Genomic DNA, 22,864 nt, shown 5'->3' with positions numbered 1-22,864 from the left:
TGAGCAAATTCACACACAACTCCACCCCGGGAGAGTAGGGACGTGCTCTTATTCCCATTTTACAGATGGGGAAACAAAGGGACACAAGTGAAAGTCCTGCTCCCATTGACTAGCAGGCAAATCTCCATTGATTTTAACCTGAGTAGGAGCAGGCCCTAAGTGAGATGCATACTGTTACACAGGAAATCTGTGTCAGGGACAGATTTCTTGACTCCTGACCACCATTCCCCTTCTAAGGAGACGGTTATGTAGCAGGACTGTGCATTTGTTTTCTGTAAAACCAGATTACACGTAATTATCTCAGTACTTGCCCATCGCCATAGCAGAGAGGTGCCAAAACCTGGTGGCCGCCTCATGGATTTTCAATTACAGGATGGTAGAAAAAATATCCCTGAAGACAACATCTGACTTTCTTTCAGCTCCACAAGAGTCATCCTGAGCCTCTTAAAAGAGTAAAAACAAACATATAAAACTACAAATAAACTAATGCTAGAAACCACTCACAGCCCCACTGCGCAGAGATTATTTCTTTTCGGACTAAGCAGCAAGACCAGTGAGAGGACTGGAAAAGAAGCTCCTTTGCCAACACAGATGCAAAGTTTAAATGTGTCAACTACTCATGGGGAGAGGAAATGGATAATAAAGCAGGAAATAAACTTCCCCTTCAATAAAATCCAAATTAGGGAAAATTCTAGTTTCCACACTCCTACTGCCCTTCCAGTCATTGTACAGCAGGAGATACAGGCTTAATCTCTATTAGGAGTTTGTTGATTTTCCATGGTGCTCGGGAATCGTGTATCATAGTGAAGCCAGTCTGCAAGGCGTCCCCAGAAACATTATTCCCTGACAAGCCTCTCTCAGAGGCACACTAACCACTATTCAAACAAACACACACACCATTAGCAAAAAATACGCTGAAAAGGTAAAGATGACTAAAGTCCGTTAACTGACAAATCCTTTAACACGTTTAAATAAATCTGAACGCAGTTATCCTGGACTTCTTCCATCAAGTTGAACTCGATTCATCTTCAAGCAAGAGACAGTCAGGTGCCTGGAAGAGTCAGACCTGGATCTAGGCGGTGCCAATAACAGGTCCCTGCAATCTTGCCTCAGAACGAGGGGGGTTTTTTTGGGGTAGGGTAGAGGAGTAGGGGTGTGGATTCAGTGTATGAATGGAAAAGCAAAAAGGAACAGCTGTGCTAGAAGGGTATATTAGCCAAGGCTTTTCTGAATAGTATCAAGGTCTTCTACTTACCTGACATGCCAAGGCTCAGATCAGCCTAACACCCTCCCCATTATCATCTGATACACAAGTCTAACTCTAATGCTTTGGCTCTTAAACCTAAAATAGGGTCATTTTCCCAGCCCTGCTCTTGGTCTTCAAGATAGAGGCTAGTAGACAACAGAAGTCGTCTCTATACACTAGGGATCTACATCTGCAGTTTGAAATTGGACCCAGCTGTAAAAAGCTGAAGCATCTCTTCTTCCCCAGCTCTTTCCATTCAGGTAACTCACCAGTCACACATGCTTTTGGCCAGAATGGACTGGCAGGTGCCTCCACTTTATTCTGTCTGCTCCCATCAAGGAAGATGAGCAGCCTTTTGCTTGTTGCCTTCTACGTACCAGTAGTTTTTTAGTCTTCATGCTGCCCAAAGACCTTCTTAAGTTAAGCTATTTAACACTGAGCTTTTCTTAAAAATTCCCACCCTTGCTGTCACCAGTGGAGCTGCGCAACGCATAGCAACAGTGTGGGTTCTAGTATAAATAAAGAACTTGCCTTCTTACCACCCTGTCATCGAACCCCGCCCAAAGCAAAGTCAGGACTTTTTCAAACGAACCCTTAGAACCACCGCGTAAGGTCTTGTCTACACTAAAAAGAATCATCCTTGCTTGGCAATAGATGATAGCAACAAATACAGCTGAATCAGTGCTGACGATGATTTTTGTCCTTGTCTATGCTTGCAGCTAAACTACGCTCCTCATTGGTTCCAGCTCTACCCATTGTCAGCAATATAGAATTCTGTAACGTAGAAAAGCCCTAAGAGAGTCCAAGATCAGCAGCCACAGAGCAGCAAATTCAAATAATTGATTTTGGCAACATTTCAATTATTCCTACTGGGAAAATAATATTTAGAGATAAAGAAAAACTCCTTGATTGCAGAAGTAACAGAGTCTGGATGAAGCTAGCACGAAGAAGAAAAGGTACCAGGAATTTGGTGTTAGTTCATTTACTTGTGAAAAAGAAAAGAGTGAAATTCTGGTTTCACTGAAGGCATAGAGAGTTTTATCATTGACTTCAGTCTGGCCAGGATTCCACCCAAACTCTTTTATGAACCCTACTGCCACAATATCTGAGTGTCTCAAAATCTTCAGTGCATTTAACTTCACAACCCTCTGCGAGGTAAGGAAGTCCTATTATCCCAATTTTACAAATGGAAAATCCAGGCATAAAGAGAAAGTAAATTGTACATATGCTAGAAAGTCAGGATGCTAATTTAATACTCTGAATTTTTCTGTCTTCTTTTAAGTTCTTTAAATGAAACAATTCTTGGAAGCAACAAGAGAAAAATCTGGAAGGGTTATGCGGAAGGGCCAGAATTTAATGGAGCAAAATTTGAGACTGACCACACCCTATTCTGTCCAGTCTGGATTATTTTTGGACCTATTATTGTCTGTTTATAAGATTCTGTATTTCTTAAATTGGGTTTCCAGTAGGACGACTCCAGAAACATTTTCGTCTGCACATTGTATATAAAGGTTTTCTGTTTTTCCATCTGTAAATGTTCATACCTTATTGGGATGAATATCCCTGGATTTCCATTTACTTTGAAGCTATAGTGAAATTACAGTGCGAGATCTTCTGTTTTCTTCAGAGGTTTATTACAAGATTCCTGTTAAAATCTTAGACATGCTGCTATTTATATGGCTTATTGTGTGCTTTTGGTTGTAAATGATTTCTCTGTTTTTCTGAAAAAACAACATTTTTTGGGTTAATTAAGTATTAATTTATTGATTTCTGGAGTCTTTAAAGCGTGTTTGCAAAAAAGAAATGACGTTCCAGTAGCCTGTGTGACTAAACTGAAGAACTGGAGGTGAACTATAACTCTGGGCAGAATTCAAAAAGTCTGATGGCTGATCAATATGAGATCATGGGCAGGAATTAATTTGTCAGATTCTGGAGATAATCTGGAAGATTTTTGGAAATTCCCGTAGGGATGGATCCTATGCCCCTTGAAGTCCATAGCAAAGCTCTCAGTGACTTAAATGGTGCAGGATCAAGGCCTCAGTCACTAAGTAACTGGACTGGTGCCTGCAGGGAATGCTAAAGCAAATTCAAGGGGAATCTCAAGGTTCCAGAGCCATTATAAAATGACATCCAGAGCTCGTTGAAAAAGAGTGAACATTTTTCATGAGAAACTTAATGAAAATTGGAATTTCAAACTTAAAAAAAATCTGAGTTAGCTCTAGTGACAACTGATTGGCTAGGGAATATTCTGAAAGGGTAATTAAGAAGAGTTCACAGCGCTGGATTTATTAGCCAATTTGTACTCTGAGAAATGGTCACGCCCATCAAATTATTTATGCGGCACCATCTTTCCAGGTAAAGAAGATGGCAAAGTTCCTGCCCTTAGGATTCTACAATCAAAATAAAACAAATAGACAATATGGGGAGTGGACAACTGAAAAGGAGATAAGAAAGACTGCTCTTCGGGGAATGCTATTTAATAATACGTTGCACTTCTACAGCACCTTCTATCCAAGAGACACTCTGTGCTTGGTAAATGTTAAATTTAGTTTCCAAACACCCCTGCAGAGTAGATAAATATTATCATCTCCATTTTACACATGAGAGAATTGAGTCATACTAGAGTTTAGTGGCAGAACTGGGAAAAGAATCCAGTTCTCTGACTCCCAGTGCTACTGTAATTCCAACAACCTCCCCCACTACCCCTGTTCAGATGTTGTATTGCGCTTCAAATTCCACTTGCTTTTCTCTCCCAATACAATTATGGTGAGAGAGGAAGTGTGTTGTGCCACAGTGCAGATTAGCAGTGAAAGTGCTCAAAGAAAGGAGTTTTAAGGCAGGATTTGCCAGGAAAGTGGAAAGGGGTGGGGGGGAGGGGGGGAGACACACACCAAGGAAAACATCTTTAGGAGTTATTTTTTCCTTCTCATTCTTTAAATTTTTTTCTTCAGACTTTAGGAGCCAAGGAGTTCTTAAAGTCTGTCATTGGCTTCTGCAGACTGGCACCTGCAGCTGTCAGCCAGCCCTGAACTCTGCAAGAGAGTTCTCCATCTCAGCTGCTGGCTGCCTTTCCAGACCAATTTCTATGGAAACGGAGTTCACATCAGGAAAAAAAAAAAAAAAAAAGGTAAGGACTGGAAATACTGACAGCTCTTAAAACCAAAAACTCTCCTGTACCTTATTTGCATTACCCGATCCCCATTTTTAAAACAATAGACCTGAGAAGGGCACCAGCAGCTGGCAAGGAGAGAGCTCACCCTTGAATGTTTCAGCTGCTAACTAGAGCCCTTTAATTTGGAAGAAGACAACAAAAGTTTAAAATTCATTTTTTAAAGTAATTACAAAAAATATGCCCTTATACACCGAAAAGATTTTCAGAAGGGAAGTATAATGGTCAGAGGACAGGAAATGGGATCGGCAGTCTTTGACCTCTGGTGCAGGTCAGTAGTGACCAAAATTTAACAAAACAAGTACTACTATTTAGCACTTATACATAGTGTCTCCATCTAAGCATCCCCCAGGTGGTTTACAAGCAATGAAAGCCCCACAACAAATCCTCTGAGGTAGGTTTTACTATTCCCGCAGTACAGATGGGAAAAATGAGACACACAGAGGATACATGACTTGCCCATAGCCACACATCAAGTCATTGGCAGAGCTCAAAACCGAAGTACTGATTCCAGTTCCCATGCTCTCTCTATATCCATACTAAGCGACTCTCTGGTCTTGTTTATTTATTTGCACTATTAGAAACTTGAAAATCGTCCTTTTTTGTAAAAAACCACCTTTAACAAATACAGGCAGAGATGACCTGTACCTGCTGATGGGATGGGGGGAAAGAGTGATGGCAGCAGCTTCAACAGATGTTACTGAGCATGTGCAGTCAGTGTGAACGTGCTCAGTACAAACCAAGCAGCAAATCTGGGTGGCACAGAATCATAGGGTTGGAAGGGACCTCAGGAGGTCATCTAGTCCCACCCCCAGCTCAACCCCAACTAAATCATCCCAGCCAGGGCTTTGTCGAGCCAGGCCTTAAAAACGTCTAAGGAAGGAGATTCTACCACCTCCCTAGGTAACCCATTCCAGTGCTTCACCACCTTCCTAGTGAAACTGTTTTCTAATCTCCAACCTAAACCTCCCGCACTGCAACTTGAGACCATTGCTCCTTGTCCTGTCATCTGCCACCACTGAGAACAGCCGAGCTCCATCCTCTTTGGAACCCCCCTTCTGGTAGTTGAAGGCTGCTCTCAAATCCCCCCTCACTCTTCTCTTCTGCAGACTAAACAATCCCAGTTCCCTCAGCCTCTCCTTGCAAGTCATGTGCCCCAACCCCCTAATCATTTTTGTTGCCCTCCGCTGGACTCTCTCCAATTTGTCCACATCCATTCTTTAGTGGGCGGGGGGGGGAGAGAACCAAACTGGACACAATACTGCAGGTGTGGCCTCACCAGTGCTGAATAGAGGGGAATAATCACTTCCCTCAATCTGCTGGCAATGCTCCTACTAATGTAGCCCGATATGCTGTTGGACTTCTTGGCAACGAGGGCACACTGCTGACTCATAGCCAGCTTCTCGTCCACTGTAATCCCCCTGCTTCTCCCTCCCACATGTCGCCTCGATACAGGCAATTTTTCTGAGCAAAATAGGCTCATGATAACTAGAAACCACTTACTGCCACAACAACTTACACATACATTTATCTACATGTTCACACAAACTTATTTACTAACAACATTTCAGATGACTCGAAATGCAAAAACTCTCTCTCCTTCATTCTACTACTCAAGTTATGTTGCTCACAAAGCAGCAATCCTACAATAAGCTAATGTGTGTCACCCAGCCTTCACAGGCAACCCTAAAATAAAAGAAAGGGAAAAAATAGCTTTAAGTATCCTGTTTCTAGTGGAGGATATGCAGGATGAACCTACAGTGCCTGGATACTTGTAGCAAGCATGCTTTTGATTTAGAGGCTGATAACGATTTTACCATGTTGTGACATTTCCGCAGTAAATCTAAGATACAGGACTATATAGCAGTCAAGTTTTGTATACACATTTTTGGAGATGGGCTGAGCTTTTTGGAAGACTTTAATGTCCCCCATTAAAATTTCAGCATCTACTGGACAAGTGCAGCCATGATGAAGTGCCTAGATTCATAGATACTAAGGTCAGAAGGGACCATTATGATCATCTAGTCCAACTTCCCGCACAACGCAGGCCACAGAATCTCACCCACCCACTCCTGCAAAAAGCCTCTCACCTATGTCTCAGCTATTGAAGTCCTCAAATCGTGGTTTAAAGACTTCAAGAGCAGAGAATCCTCCCTCAAGTGACCCGTGCCCCATGCTACAGAGGAAGGCGAAAAACCTCCAGGGCCTCTTCCAATCTGCCCTGGAGGAAAATTCCTTCCCGACCCCAAATATGGCGATCAGCTAAACCCTGAGCATATGCGCAAGATTTACTCAGGGTTTAGCTGATTGCCATATTTGGGGTCAGGAAGGAAATATATAGGTAAATGGGGCTCTGGAATGCCTAAGGGACAAATCTCAACATCCTTATTCACATGGCATAATATTGTACTCTGGTGAATGGTCCCATTGGTTTCGAGGGGATTATTCTATGAGGAAGGTACTACTCAATGTAAGGATGAGGTAATCTGGACCATCCAGGAGGTATGATCCTCCTTTCTCTTGCATGGGAAACTCATGACTTGATGCACATACTTGAATAAAACCCCAAAGATGCTGCTTATCAATTTTCTGTCCAGGAGCACTCTAACCGGTGGGTGACAGCAACGGCAGGATACCAGATTCTGCTTTCAGTTAATCATGCAACAATTATTTTTCTTGTTGTTAGAACTATGCCAAGTTCATTGCAAGTAGCATTTTTCTTTTGTTTACATATTAAAGGGAAGAAATAGGTAACCTCTTGCTAACCCCAGCCCGTCTGTGAGAAGCTGCTGCTGCCTTCACCTCTGAATGAACTTGCAGATTATTTTAGACAAAATTCACCTTGCATTGAACTTGTACACTGCTTTGAAGCACACAGTCACGTAGCACTGATTAAACATTACAGTGCAATGGGGCTATAAATTTAATGAGCATTTATTGGTGCATTTCTTTTTCATTCTTGGAGAGAGAGAAACCGACCAACATGAAGTGGTTTCACGAAGGGGAAATTTGTGGAATCTGTCCTTTTGTGGTCATATGTGGTAGAATAAACCAGTACAGGTAAAAAGAAAAGGCACAGCACATGACAAAGCAAAGCAAACAGACTGAGGTGAAACCAACGTTTCAGAGAAAATAAGGTGCAGGCCCAGGTGCTGGGTCCCCTCCACCCCAGCAGCCCTCAGCACATGGAGTGTGTCATGGGTGTGGCTGAAGTGCTACCACTCAGGCCGTACCTCTTCTGCGGATAAACAGATGACTTTGCCCTCAAGGGCCATAACGCCCGCCCATTTTGTCACCACTAAACTCACAGGAAGATCATATGCGAATAGGAGAGACGCTCTAAGCTAATCACACCAAGTAGAACCACCCAACTGCCCCCCAGTGAAGCTATGGAAACATTTTGGTCAGAGCACTGTATTTTAACAAAAAGAAAAGGAGTACTTGTGGCACCTTGTGTATTTTAACAAATATCAGGCGAGGTGGCTTAGGGAAAAACAGCCAACTGGTGCCAACCACACGACTGATGGCAAAGAAAAATGAAACAATTACATTATAAAAGCAGCTCTGACCATTGAGAAATACATGACACAACATTTCTACTCCCTAGCTAGTGTTTAGCTTGTCCTCACTCACATACGCACCCAGCCCAGCCTTGGGCTTTCACTGCATTTTCTTACCCAAGCTCTGATCACCCCTATAAAATGACTGAATCCGAATATGAGGCCTGTGTGGACAAGAGGGTTGCCGATTAAAGCAAGTCCTGTCTGGAAATAAAATTACAGCGAAAGGAACAGAAATCTCTTTTGTCCAGAGAGATTACTTTGACAAACAGATGAATAATGAAATGTACAAAAGCCAACACAACGAGGATTTACGTGGTTTTACACTGTAAAGACTGGGGAGGGGAGACAGAAACAATGCCACAGAAAAAAGCCAGGCTCTGCAATAGCTATGGCGATTGGTACTGTAGCCAGGAAAATACTGTGATAGGATGTGCATGATAATTGATAACCCAGAAGGAAGTCCTTTTCATACCATGTCCAGCTAAACTCTGGATGGCCTTCTATGTACAATGCTTCACTGTACACCAGTTTTTAGATATATATTAGGATGGGGGGGGGGGGGAGAGGGAGAGGCAGAGAGAGAGGCAGCTTCCTTTTATTCTTAGGGCTGACACACAACTAAAAGACAGCAAAACACTGCAAGCCTAGCATGGATTCTACCAAAAGAGTCATTCAGCAAAGGTCATTTCACAGTTAAACAGGATAGCATCTGGGCAGTGAAATAGATATGTCTGGAATCTTTGTACAAGTTCAAGTGCCTGAAATACCTTTTTATATCTTAACATACACCCAGTGTTAAAGTATCTGCTGCCTTGTGGGGTAACTTCCTCTTTCTTGTGCTGTTAGTTTTTGTTGATTAAGAAGAATTACATCTATTGTTCTCTAACTAGCCTTGCCTTGGGGTCCAGTTTGATTTCATTCTCATTTCTCCCTATGTAACTAATCTGATTCTTATTTCCTTTAATTATATGTTTTAAATGTCAAGTGTACCGCAGCATCCCTGGGTGGGTTGCTGGCAGCCAGGACCAAACCTGGGACCTCGAGATCTCTATTTCTGAGCTAAAAGACTCGGGTCTGTTAGCTCAAAAGCTGTAAGAGACTCATGAACCTCTCTGTGGTCCAGCCACAAGTGAGGGACAACAAGACACTGTATTCGCAAGGGTTAAAAATGTGATCTAGTGGTTAGAGAAGGAAAGTGGGAGGCAGAACTCCTGGGTTCTACCTCCTGCTCTGCAGCTGATTTGCTGAGTGACCTTCAACAAGTGACCTTTCTATGATAATTTCCTCATTTGTAAAACTGGGATGCTACCACTGACAAGGAAGTGATTTGGGATCCTAAAAAGAACAGATGCTGTGTGCATCACTAGGTTTATTTGACTGAAGTCTCCTGCGCCGCAGTGCATTATAATGGAGAGTTAGGTTTCAGAGTAGTAGCTGTGTTAGTCTGTATTCGCAAAAAGAAAAGGAGTACTTGTGGCACCCTAGAGACTAACAAATTTATTAGAGCATAAGCTTTCGTGAGCTACAGCTCACTTCATCGGATGCATTTGGTGGAAAAAACAGAGGGGAGATTGATATACACACACAGAGAACATGAAACGTGGTGTGAACCTACCATTCGTTGGAGGTGGAAATATTTTGTTGTTAACTCTCCAGGTGCCTCCTATCAACACCTGCCAACAAACAGAAGCTACCCTGCATGCCTTTTAGCAGCATGGCTGTATGGCACAGCTGTGTCGCTAATAGGTATGTAGTGTAGACATAGCCTAAAGTCAATATGACACAAAACTCTAGCAATACACAGGTTACAAAAGAAGTTAAGTATCATGCTGAATCAGAGCCTAAAGATGTGTGTTATTTTAAGCACAGGAATGGGACCACTGACGTGCTTAACGTTAAGCCTGTGCTTAAGTCCTTTGCTGAACTGGGGCCTTAAGCATGAAGGAGCTACTTGTGCAATCTCTACCTTCAGAGAGATAGGGCCACAGTTCCTTAATGTTTATTAATGTCCTCCTTATCCACAAGTACCTTAGATTTATTAATGGTCTGGTGAGGGAGCTGAGTAGTCAGAGAGAAAGATTTGCAAATGACACAAAGAAACTTCAGAGAGACCTAAACAAGCTAGGTGGGGCAACATCGTAGCAAATTAAGTTCAATGTCGATAACTGCAAAATCAATGCACCTGGGGTGGGGGGGAAGGAGGGGAGGGAGAAGAGAGAGACAAGGGGCAGAACTTAAACTAAACTACTCATACACTAAAAGAAGAGGAGAACTTGTGGCACCTTAGAGACTAACAAATTTATTTGAGCATAAACTTTCGTGAGCTACAGCTCACATCTGATGAAGTGAGCTGTAACTCATGAAAGTTTATGCTCAAATAAATTTGTTAGTCTCTAAGGTGCCACAAGTTCTCCTTTTCTTTTTGCGAATACAGACTAACACGGCTGCTACTCTGAAAACTACTCATACACTGTACAGCAGGGGGTCTCAAACTGGGAATCGGGACCCCTCAGGGGGTTGTGAGGTTATTACATGGGGGGTCGCGAGCTGTCAGCCTCCACCCCAAACCCGGCTTTGCCTCCAGCATTTATAATAGTATTAAATATATTAAAAAGTGTTTTAAATGTATAAGGGGGGTCACACTCAGAGGCTAGCTATGTGAAAGGGGTCACCAGTACAAAAGTTTGAGAACCATTGCCGTACAGGGTTCTAAATGAACCATACCAACTCAGACCCGGGTGTCGCTGTTGACAGCTCAATGAAGACCTCTGCCCAATGGGCAGCTGCAGTCAAAAACGAAAACAAGATGTTACAATGAATGGGGTGGAGAATACCAAAGAATATCTCAATGCCATATGGTGTAGTGTTATCTGGATACCATGTACTGTACTGGTCACCATATCTCACAAAGATATTTAAGATTTAGAGGATGTTCAGAGAAGTACAATGAGAATGATCAAGGGTCTGGAAAAACTCTCACAGGAAGAGAGATTTTAAAGATTGGGACTGTTGACCTATGAAAGGAGACATGATAACAGTACATAAAACAAAGTATGGTCTAAAGAAAGTAGACCAGGAATTTCTGTTCTCCCTGTCCCATAGTATAAGAACAAGGGGACATTCAATGAAATTAAGAGGTGGCAAATTCAAAACTGATAAGAAAATACTTTTGCACAAAATTGCATAGTCTGTGGAACTCACTGCCAGGGGATATCAGCAATATCCAGAGTGGTTACAATTCATATGAAACATCATGATTCATGGCTTAAAACAATCTTTAACTATTTGATACCAAGAGGAGAACTAACATAGTGAGCAGATTATCCCACATCTGCCTTCTGTGGGGTTCAGGCACTTTTCTCAGAAGCCTCTGGTGCTGGCCTTGGCTGGAAACAGAATACTGGACTAGGATGGACCACTGGTCTGGTCTGGAACTTTGTCGTCAAATCTCAGCAGTGTTTATTAGATACGTAACCTTTAAACCCTTCTGAGTCACTCAAGGGCTGTGATGATTCTGAAATACTGGGTCACTGGGTTTGTTTTTTAAAATCACCACTGCCCTTTGACTGCCTTCCAATTTGAAAGTGGTCGTATTAGTGTTTAAGGAGAATTTTGTCAGTTAACTGCTGTTCAAATCCCCAAAGAGATAAACTCACTTCTGAACCCAGAGGAGGGTCATGTTGAAGATTAAATTAAGAGGTATGGGGTTATACTGGAGTGGAAGATGGGGACTAAAGTGGATTTTTTTTTTAAATATAGCCCTCTTGTAGTGAAGTCTTTTTTCCCCCACTGCACATCTCCACTTGACATGAGGATAATAGGTTATCTAGGAATACCAAAGGATTACTTAGACCATAAACTCTGTGGGGCAGGGACCATCTTTTTGTTCTGTGTTTGTACAGTCCCTAGCACGATGGGATTCTGGTCCCTGACTAGGGCTCCTAGGAGCTATGGTAATTCAACAGAGAAATAATAAGCAGGCTTCCCTATAATTGATGGCATTCTTCATAGTGCAGTCTATTGCAACATTTTCAGAATGGCATTCTGAGGTTGTAAACTATTTCAGTAGAGATTGTGTCTTTTGAATGTATTTGGATAACATCTAGCAAAGCGTGAGCCCTGGCCCTGAGCAGGGCCACAGTAACATAAATATTATGTACTACCACTACACAATCAATGGTTTGTGTCAGATTCTGCTGGTGTAAATCAGGGTGCTGTGACAGGACTGGACAGGAAAGTGACGTGGGGCAAGGCTGGCTGTGGGGAGAGAGGGGGAGTGCACTGAATGGGTGCATCCCTGCCCACAGCAGCTATAATTTGCAGGACATTTCAGAGGTGACTTTATCACCGTTTGTAAATACCTAAGGGGGAGAAGATTTCTAACAGCATTAAATTAGCAAAGACATAATAAAATCCAGTGGCTGGAAGTTGAAATTAGACAAATTCAGACTAGAGATAAAAATGTGAAATTTTAACAGTAAGGGTAATTAACCATTGGAACAATTTATCTAGGAATGGGGGGACTCTCTTTCAATGACAAGTCTTTACATTACAGTTGGTTGTCTTTCTAAAAGATATGCTTTAGCTCAAACAGATGTTATAGACTTGATGCAGGAGTCACTTGGTGAACTTCTATGGCCTGTGTTATGCAGGAGATCAGTCTAGATGGTCATAATGCCCTCTTCTGGTTTTAAAATGTATGACTCTACGGACCCTGGACTGGGAGCCTTGAAGGAAGGCAATGCAAGAAACAGTGCCTGCCTTCTCCTGGGGGTGAATTTTGCTGAGGTCAGTGAGACTTGCTCATGCTGGGAGGTGAAATTTGAATACTAGCCTCAATCCTCATTTTTCTGCTTCCTTATAATTGTCTTCACGTCTTCTTCCTTGCTGTCCTTTACACACACGCCGCCTTCCTTGACGTGACTGAGGAGATCATGAACCTAGGGTATGCCTCCACCGCAGTTGGTGGGTAATTGCAGACATACTTGGGCTAGCTTTAAGCTAGCTAGTTCAGGTATCAATAGCAGTGAAGCCACAACATGGACCTCAGCGCAGTCTAGCCAGTTGAGTAATTATCCAGGGTCTCAGGTGGCCTTGTCCAGCCCACATCACCCCTCCGACTTCAGTATAGACATACCTTTGATTTCAAACTGCTCTCAAGACCCTCTTCTGCTGTGATGATGACAAGAAGCGAGTTAGCTCATATTTAGCAGGATGAGGGGCACCCGGGAAGTGCGGATGTCTATTTACAAAGATGCATACATTTTTATTGTTATGTTTTAACTCTCTTTTGAGCCATCGGTGTATTGCTTGCCTTAGATAGTGAGCTCTCTAGGGCATGGCCTGTGTCCTCAAATGGGTGTGGACAGTGCCTTGCACACTGAAGTTGCTAGGGGAATACAAGTAACAACTGAACCTTCCTGTGTCAGCAGGAGAGAATTTGGTGCAGAGTTTCACTGCATCCCCGTTTATTATAACCAGAATGTATTCTCCTGGATGAGGAGGATTTAGGTCCAGGCTATATCATCAATGATCCCCTTATGCATCCACCAATATTTACTAAGCTTGATGATCCTTAGAGGAGCCTGGATATTAAATGCCTGACATTTCTGGGCAGTGGCTTAGGACATCAAGCTCATTCACAGTTAAAGCGTGGATTTAAAAATATATTGAGTAAAGCAGCAAAAGGGTGGTGCTGTACTGTGCTGGAGTTTTATTTCTTCCATCACTTGCCTGTCATGCTGCCAGGACACACACACACAAGGTGCTGTCATCACCAGCAGTAAAATTTCCTCGTCTTAATGTGCCAGGTGAAAGGGAAAATCCAAAGGCGTTCTCCCTCCGCATGATTGCTGACAGAGTCAACCAACTGTTCAGTGAAGAGGGAACAGCAATCAGCCACAGGGATTCTCATGTAGGAATCCCCCAGTCAAACACTTGTCAGTGCATGTCAAAGCAAGCAACAGAAGATGGTGAAAAAAGACAGAACATGTAGCCAAGAAAAGACAGCAATAGGTGTTGACTGACACATGAATCCTCATAGTGAAAGAGGTGTGAATACCGGGAAGGGTGAGCAAAGGAGCTGCTCTTGTGATATGGTGTTAATAGCAAGTGACGTTTATCTATGCCTAATGCCAGGCATTATTGCTCTTTGTGACTTACTGATTAAGAAGAAGGGAAGACTGGCCTGGTGGCCCATGCAGCAGCCCAAGAGTCAAGAGATCCGGATGCTCTTCCTGGCTCTGTTACTCACTCACTGTGTGACTTTGGGGTAAGCAACAATTAGAGCAGGTCCACGTTACAAAAAATTCAAAATAACTTCTGCCCCCCACCGAATAATGTAATACTTTTGTAGAAAGTAGTAACTATTTTCCAGCCAGCTAGAGTCACAATTTATGTGCCTCAGTTTCCCCACCTGTAAAATGAGGATAATATTTACCACAGAGTGTTAGTTTCTACCAGCCTGACTGAGAATGCAGATGTCATTTGTCTGCACATGGAAGTTAATCCAGAATAAGGTAGATGAGTTTAAGTTAGATATAAGTTAAAGATGATTAACTATTCCTAATTAACTCCACATGGGAATGCTCTTATTCTTGAGCAGAGTGCTATCTAGTGGGTTAAACGATTCTGGAATAATTCTCCACATAGGCCAGCCCTTAGTTTTGCTGACTCACCCCATTCCAGGTTGAGTCTCTGAACTTCAACCCAGGAGTATAAATTGGTCTGAGGGTATGTCTACACTGCAAGTGGAAGCAAGCTAAAAATAGCAGTGCGGATGTTGTGGCACTGGCTTCGGCATAGGCTAGCCACCCAAGCACAGATCCAGGTGGTCAGGCAGGCTTGGACTCTGGAAACTAACCCCAGCTGCCACCCATGTCTCATTGTCCACACTGCTATTTTCAGTGCACTAGCTTGAGCTGACCTAGCGCAAGTCTGTCTCCGTGGGCTGGAAGCCACACTTCCAGCCGGAGGCAAAGACAGTAAAGGGGAGAGAGAGGTGTGTGATGGGATGCGAGATGGGTGAGGACTCTGCCTATTCACACTTACCTATCTAAGAGTCCTTGTCAGGCCTAATTAATGCTTTGAAAACACTTTGAGTTCTATGGATGGAAGGTGCTAGTGAAAGACAAAGTGGAATTCTTCTATTTAACAACGTTATCTGTAAAGCTCATTGGGTGTGTGAAATAACCTGAAGATTAGGGTAGTTTATTACCACTGTTTTTATAAGGCTGTGGGAAACAAATTTCCAGAGCTAAAAATATCATTTGGAAAACAGCAAGAGCCATTTAGAACCATTCTAAAGACAAGCTCACAAGCAAAATGGATATTTAAAACAGCTGTGAAGACAAGCCTGCTAAGAAGCATTTGGCTAAAAGCAAATATGGAAATAAAATAATTTTGCAGAATAGGGAGACCAGGTTAAAAATCAGAGAATTTGGTAACGGGTCCTTTTTAAAGGAAAACGCTTTAGTTTTTAGGCTTTCCAGAGGCTAATACATTATTAAAAAAATGTAAACTCCTCTTCTAGGTCCAGATTAAAACCCATCACTTCAAGTTTTACTTTCCATCCTACCGTAAAAGCTCTAGTGTATTTTTCACTTTATTTATGCAGTCTACTACTGGCCTCAATTTTTTTTGCCTTTATAAAACTACAGTATATCATAGAATCATAGAATATCAGGGTTGGAAGGGACCCCAGAAGGTCATCTAGTCCAACCCACTGCTCAAAGCAGGACCAAGTCCCAGTTAAATCATCCAATCCATCCACAATCATGTTCATGTGTAATGAATTCTGGGCAATTATTAAATGAAGAGGATCTCTATTTAAAAACCCTTGAAGCAATTGTAAGAAATCAAGCAGCTGAATGGGTATGGATGGATTTCCCCTTTGGAATCTGCATGGCAAATCAATGGAGAGCCACATGTGAGCAAGGTAATGCCACTATACATGGAAAGATGAGAGGATAAACACGAAGAATATCTTCGCTTCTTTCTAGCCCGGCTAGCAATAGCTGAGATTTGCATGGGCATTATGCACAGAGATCTTACAAAGCCCCTATTTCATGCTATGTCTGTGGCAGGAGAAACGGCCATATATCATTATCTCCATTGCTTCAAAACACTGCCATTTACTCAGTTTAAGTTTTTCTTATCCCTATCCAAACTTAGTTTGAATTTGATGCTGGATTAGCATCTTTGGAGGCTGGAATTCTCTAGTTATCCACAGAACAGGTACAGCATAAGTGGCAGAAGAGCATTCTTCTTCCACAATGCCATGCCTCAACCCTGACAACCATCTCTAAGGGAGTTCAGTCCCCATGATCATTCAGTCCTTGGCCTCCCTGCTCAGACTGCCAGCAAGGGTCCAATTAGTGCTTATTGTGGTGGTTTTGTGATGTGGACACTGGTCCAATAGGATCTCAACAGAGGGACTATCAACTTATTGTGTCAGTTACTGGAACAGCCATCAGCTGTGCACTGGGCTGGATTAAAACCACTCCCTGGTGAAAGGCTGTGTGTGTCCCATTACCCTTTCCCTGAGTGAATATGCTGTAGCAAAAACATTTTTAAAGGCTATGCAGTGTCAGTAAAATGAGAATTGTACCACACGCCTTCAAAATAATTTAAAAGCAATATTTCACCATACATTGAAACTTCTCCTCCACCAAAACAGCTGACAGCCTTTCTAATGGCTCAGTTATTAGCAGAGTAGTTGGGCGCCCTCTGGTCCTGGGGAATCTAGCAGCCCTGTGAGGGCTGGAGTCTCTGCCATTCTTTGGCACTCTGCAACTGGCCACAAAGCATCACTGGGATGACTTTCAACCGTCCAAGCTGTAGCTTCAGTGCTTCGATGCAGTTGTTGCAGACTCCAGTGTGCGAGTGGGGGGAAGCTGATGGCATCAAATATGACAACTCTCAAATGAGTTAAACCCCACTCAGACCTTGAGATTTTTCTTTTATAGGAAGCTAAGAGATCCCTTTGCAAACAGCCTAGACGGAGATGTTGGGAAGAAAGACACTGTATATTGAGAAGCATAGGTCCCTTTGCTGAAAATGATTTTTAATAATAGTTGCTTATTTCAAAGATAGTCTAGCCACATAAGATTTTCTATGCCAGGCCATTCTATTTAGTTTGGTATCTTGCCTGCAGTGACTGACAATAAGTGATCTTCAGAAGCTTGTAAAGTCATGTGGTAGAGAATGGACAGGGAGATCGGAAAATTTGGGTTTTTAAAAAATCATTGGTAGCGTTCACAAGCCAAGTTTATTTCTCAGTCTTTTTTTTTAAAAAAAAGATATTTCAAGGAAATAATGAGCTTATGGAAATTGCACCCCATTTCCGGCACGCACAAGCCCTTTATGGCAGGGTTAAATAAGCTGCCCTCTAATGTATGGAGGAAGCATAGCCTTCCCACATGGGAAGGCTATGGACCAGTGGTTCTCAAACTTTTGTACTGGTGACCCCTTTCACATAGCAAGCCTCTGAGTGCGACCCCCTTTATAAATTAAAAACACTATTTTATATATTTAACACCATTATAAATGCTGGAGGCAAAGCAGGGTTTGGGGTGGAGGCTGACAGTTCACGACCCCCCATGTAATAACCTCACAACCTCCTGACGGGTCCCGACCCCCAGTTTGAGAACCCCTGCTGTAGACCATTTGTTTCTGGCATCCTGAAACCCAACTGAAAATACCCAAGGTAACTGCCATGCAACTCATAGTTAAGCAAGCCAAAAATCTTGCCGAACGTGCTTTATCATAGCTTAAAGCTTTAACTTACTCCTGGGACCAGCATCAGAGTGCAGGGGATGCGGAGGGTGGATTACAGGTAAAGTAATGCAAGCTATGGTAAAGCATTTAATCCTGATGTTGTATCTACTTAACTTGTTGCTGCAACAGTCAGCAGTGTATCACCCTTGGCACTGACAGAAATAACAGGATTTATGGCTATTTGTTGTAGATTAAAAAAAATTACAGCAGGAATCTGAAAACAAAGTGAGAACCTTTTCCTTATGTCACACTAACCTCTGGATGGCCTCATATTTATTGTCATACCCTTTGAAAGGCATAAAGTCAGATTTCAGATGGCAAGAACAGGATCAGGCTGGCCAAAGATGGGGAGGGGATCCTACGTGTTTATGGTTTTAATTCCTGAAGAAACCACCTTCCCCAATGACAGGTATTGTATAAAACTTATCTTGATCTCACTTTATAGAGTGCACACAAGGTTACCTGCACAGTATAAAGCAATTTACAACAAGAGAAGTGACAAACAGGGATGCCCATAAACTTTCATATCAGGAAGGAATTGTGACATCTGTCCAGTTTATCCTTTGAAACAAGCCTGGCTCAGAAGAGAGTGGATGCATGCTGCAATGACAATGCAATGTGCTACTGTAAAATACACAGTGTAAATGGTTTTTAAATGACAAGCTCCTCAGATCACAAACCCGTGGCTATTCAAATTCAGAAGACAAGACAAGACTGCTAGTGGGAGGGGGCAAGGACGATGTTGATAAATTGGAGATGGTTCAGAGAAGAGTCACAAGAAGGATCAAAAGATTAGAAAACCTGTTTTACAGAGATAGACTCAAGGAGCTCAACCCATTTAGCTTAACAAAGAGAAGGTTAAGGGATAATTTGATCACAGTCTATAAGTACCTACATGGGGAACAAATATTTGATAATGGGCTCTTCAGTCTAGCAGAGAAAGATACAGGAAGTCGAAGCTAGACAAATTCAGGCTGGAGATAAGGTGTCAATTTTTAACAGCAATTAATTAACGGATTAATCATTGGGACAATTTACCATCGATTGTGGTGGATTCTCCATCACTGGCAATCTTGAAATCAAGATTGGATGTTGTTCTGAAAGTTAGGTTCTCAGAATTATTTTGGGGAAGTTCTCTGACCTGTGTGATACCGGAGGGCAAACTAGGTGATCACAATGGTCCCTTCTAGCCTTAGAATCATAAATCTATGAAAGACTAAAACTTCTAATGATAGCTCTGTAGCCTAGGAGTAAGTGCTCTGCACTACCCTGTGAAAGACCCATGTTTGATTATTAGCAAACCTAAGGCTGGTACGTGACTGGCAATGGTCTGAAAGTGGTAAGAGAAGTATTTTGTGTTGGTCATCAGCGATCACTCCAGGTAATTAAGGAGCACTACAAGGCACCATCCTCACTAAGGACTAGTGTCAGGCATGTTTAGAAAAGCTACCTTTCCACCCCAGATTTAGTTTTTGTAAAACTTAATAGTCTCAAACTATGAGAACTATTTCTTTTTAAAATGCTTTGGTAGTTCAATCACACAAAATGAAAGTTTTCAAAATCTTTTTGGGCTGAGTATAAGCAGGACAAATTTTTGAGGAAGGATCATTTTGGAGAAGTTTCCAGGATACAGAAAAGGAGACATGGACTCCAACTGACCCTGAAATCTAAACCATTTCCTATTTGTGGAAGTGCTGTTAAGATTCAATCCCCTGGATCTGAACCTACTCCCTATTTTTCTGGTTCTGATTCTAAACTGCCAGGGCCTCTTATCCAGTTCTAGTTCTGATGCAGCTTAATATGAAGACAGTTTTCAGCTGATCCCTTGAGAATTCAGCCAGTGAACAAGACTGTGGTGCCATTGAACCTGGTTCAGGTTCAGCTTCAAATTCCAAGAATAAACTTCAATTCTGATTTGAATCTGAGCATCAACTCCTGGGTCAGCCTCTGCTAAAACAGATGCTTAGAATCAACGGGCCTCTTCAGCCATATGGTGCTACAGTTCAATAAGGCATTGCATAATTTCCTTCTATTCAGTGCATTTATTTTTCTTGAGGTTCCTTATACATCAGGCTTAGCACATAGGTACCTATACACATTTCCTCCAACTTTCTGCTGCCTCATTCACTTATTTCCGTAGTGTTATCCTGCATGCGCACAGAGTGGCATAGGCACAGACAACGGAGCTGGGCCACAGCTGTTTGCTTTCTGCTTCCTACAGTTGAGTGGAAGTGTTTGGGGAAGAGTACAAACAAAATTATGTCACTCTATTTACACCAAGTTGTTTACGTTCTTTTTTTATTGTTTGGTATGAACATAAAGCAGAACCCCAATTGATCAGGCAATGGATATTCTGAATCAGGGGACTTCTTGCAAATTTCCTTTTTTTGTTGTTATAAACCTTTTTGGGGTTGTGAACTCTAAACAAAACAGCTGAGGTAACTGTTAGTAAAAATTGAGACAAACGTTACAGTCACTGTTGAAGCTGCATGGACTTTGGAGAGAGGGAAGCCAAGACGGTGCACCATGAAATCTCTTCTAAGAGCATGACTACTGAAATATCTGATTAATCATAAGAATCAAGGCACTTTCAAGTGGGGAACAACTAACTACATGTATCCAGCTTGTGTCCATCAAACCCTTCTTTCCCACCTTCTTTTCATGTTAATTGCATGGAAAATGTATTTAATCACTTGGAAAATGCTGATGTCTAATGATGATGCTGGTATTCTGCACTTATACAATCAACAGATCTGAACTGGGACACCAGACCTCAGTGCTCTCAAACTGTGGGGAAGTTTGAATCCTGATGCAAACATTCATCTCGCATATGCCAATGATGTCGACTCCCCCCAATGACTTTGCCACGAGGCCAGCATTCATCACCCACTTGTTTCATTTTCAAAACACACTTTTGTGCTTTCTCCCAAGCTGCTCCTCATACATAGGAGGTTCTACCAATAAAAACAGAATCATAGAGTTAGAAGGGACCACTAGCCATCTAGTCTAACCCCCTGCCAAGATGCAGGATTTGTTGTTTCTAACCCATCCAAGACAGAGGACTATCCAGCCTCCTTTTGAAAACCTCCAGTGACGAAGCTTCTACAACCTCCAGAGGCAGTCGATTCCCTTGTCCCACTGTTTCTCTGCAAGAAACTTGGCACCGGCGCACAGTGCTTCTAACTTTTGGTATACAAATCTGTAAATAATTTAAACTCAGGTTTCAGAATAGCAGCTATGTTAGCCTGTATTGGCAAAAAGAAAAGGAGTACTTGTGGCACCTTAGAGACTAACAAATTTGAGCATAAGCTTTCGTGAGCTACAGCTCACTTCATCGGATGCATTCAGTGGAAAATACATTGGGGAGATTTATATACATAGAGAACATGAAACAATGGGTGTTACCATACACACTGTAACAAGAGTGATCACTAGCAGAAGAGCGGGAGGGGAGACTTTTGTAGTGATAATCAAGGTGGGCCATTTCCAGCAGTTGACAAAAACATCTGAAGAACAGTGGGGGGTGGGGAAAATAAACATGGGGAAATAGTTTTACTTTGTGTAATGACCCATCCACTCCCAGTCTTTATTCAAGCCTAAGTTAATTGTATCCAGTTTGCAAATTAATTCCAATTCAGCAGTCTCTTGTTGGAGACTGTTTTTGAAGTTTTTTTTGTAGAAGTATTGCCACTTTTAGGTCTGTAATCGAGTGACCAGAGAGACTGAAGTGTTCTCCAACTGGTTTTTGAATGTTATAATTCTTGTCGTCTGATTTGTGTCCATTTATTCTTTTACGTAGAGACTGTCCAGTTTGACCAATGTACATGGTAGAGGGGCACTGCTGGCACATGATGGCATATATTACATTGGTAGATGTGAAGGTGAACGAGCCTCTGATAGTGTGGCTGATGCGATTAGGCCCTATGATGGTGTCCCCTGAATAGATATGTGGACACAGTTGGCAATGGGCTTTGTTGCAAGGATAGGTTCCTGGATTAGTGGTTCTGTTGTGTGGTTACTGGTGAGTATTTGCTTTAGGTTGGGGAGCTGTCTGTAAGCAAGGACTGCCCTGTCTCCCAAGATCTGTGAGAGTGATGGGTAGTCCTTCGGGATAGGCTGTAGATCCTTGATGATGTGTTGGAGCGGTTTTAGTTGGGGGCTGAAGGTGGCTAGTGGCGTTCTGTTATTTTCTTTGTTGGGCCTGTCCTGTAGTAGGTGACTTCTGGGTATTCTTCTGGCTCTGTCAATCTGTTTCTTCACTTCAGCAGGTGGGTATTGTAGTTGTAAGAATGCTTGATAGAGATCTTGTAGGTGTTTGTCTCTGTCTGGGGGGTTGGAGCAAATGCGGTTGTATTGTAGAGACTGCTGAATTGGAATTAATTCGCAAACTGGATACAATTAACTTAGGCTTGAATAAAGACTGGGAGTGGATGGGTCATTACACAAAGTAAAACTATTTCCCCATGTTTATTCCCCCCCAACCCCTCACTGTTCCTCAGATGTTCTTGTCAACTGCTGGAAATGGCCCATCTTGATTATCACTACAATCCCCACCCCCCGCTGGTAATAGCTCACCTTCAGTGATCACTCTGGTTACAGTGTGTATGGTAACACCCATTCTTTCATGTTCTCTATGTATATAAATCTCCCCACTGTATTTTCCACTGAATGCATCCGATGAAGTGTGCTGTAGGTCACGAAAGCTTATGCTCAAATAAATTTGTTAATTTAAACTCAGTCTGTCTGAAGAACCATCTTCTACAAACCTACTTCCTTGTCCTCCTTCAAATCCTTGCTTTGCCATGATGCCTTCAAAAAACATGATAACATTTAGGCAAATGGTACCTATCATGCTGACCAATATTGTCTCGTCATTTCCTTGTGCTCTCCATTCTGACGGGCTGTATTTACCTGTTGTACCTTATCTTATATTTTGATTGTAAGCTCTTTGGAGCAGGGCAAGTCTTTTTGTTCTGTGTTTGTGCAGCACCTCGCACAATGGGGTACTGGTCCATGACTGAGGCTCCGAGGCACTTCCTCAATACAAATAAATAAATACTTCTAATAATCATCTCTCTTTGTGGCTCAAACTCATCTCTTTGAAAAGGA

At 42.3% G+C, this 22,864-nt stretch overlaps 1 protein-coding gene across 5 annotated transcripts in view; it reads right to left on the bottom strand.

Moving 5' to 3' along the window:
- The window catches only part of EXOC6B (exocyst complex component 6B), a 456,300-nt gene that overhangs the window by 19,648 nt on the left and 413,788 nt on the right, over window positions 1–22,864 (bottom strand). The gene's annotated exons all lie outside the window — the stretch shown is intronic.

Source organism: Dermochelys coriacea, chromosome 4, assembly GCF_009764565.3.
Source record: "Dermochelys coriacea isolate rDerCor1 chromosome 4, rDerCor1.pri.v4, whole genome shotgun sequence".
NCBI classification, from domain to species: Eukaryota; Metazoa; Chordata; order Testudines; family Dermochelyidae; genus Dermochelys; species Dermochelys coriacea.
The sequence above is the reverse complement of the archived record's forward strand: the minus strand, read 5'-3'. Positions and strand labels throughout refer to the sequence as shown.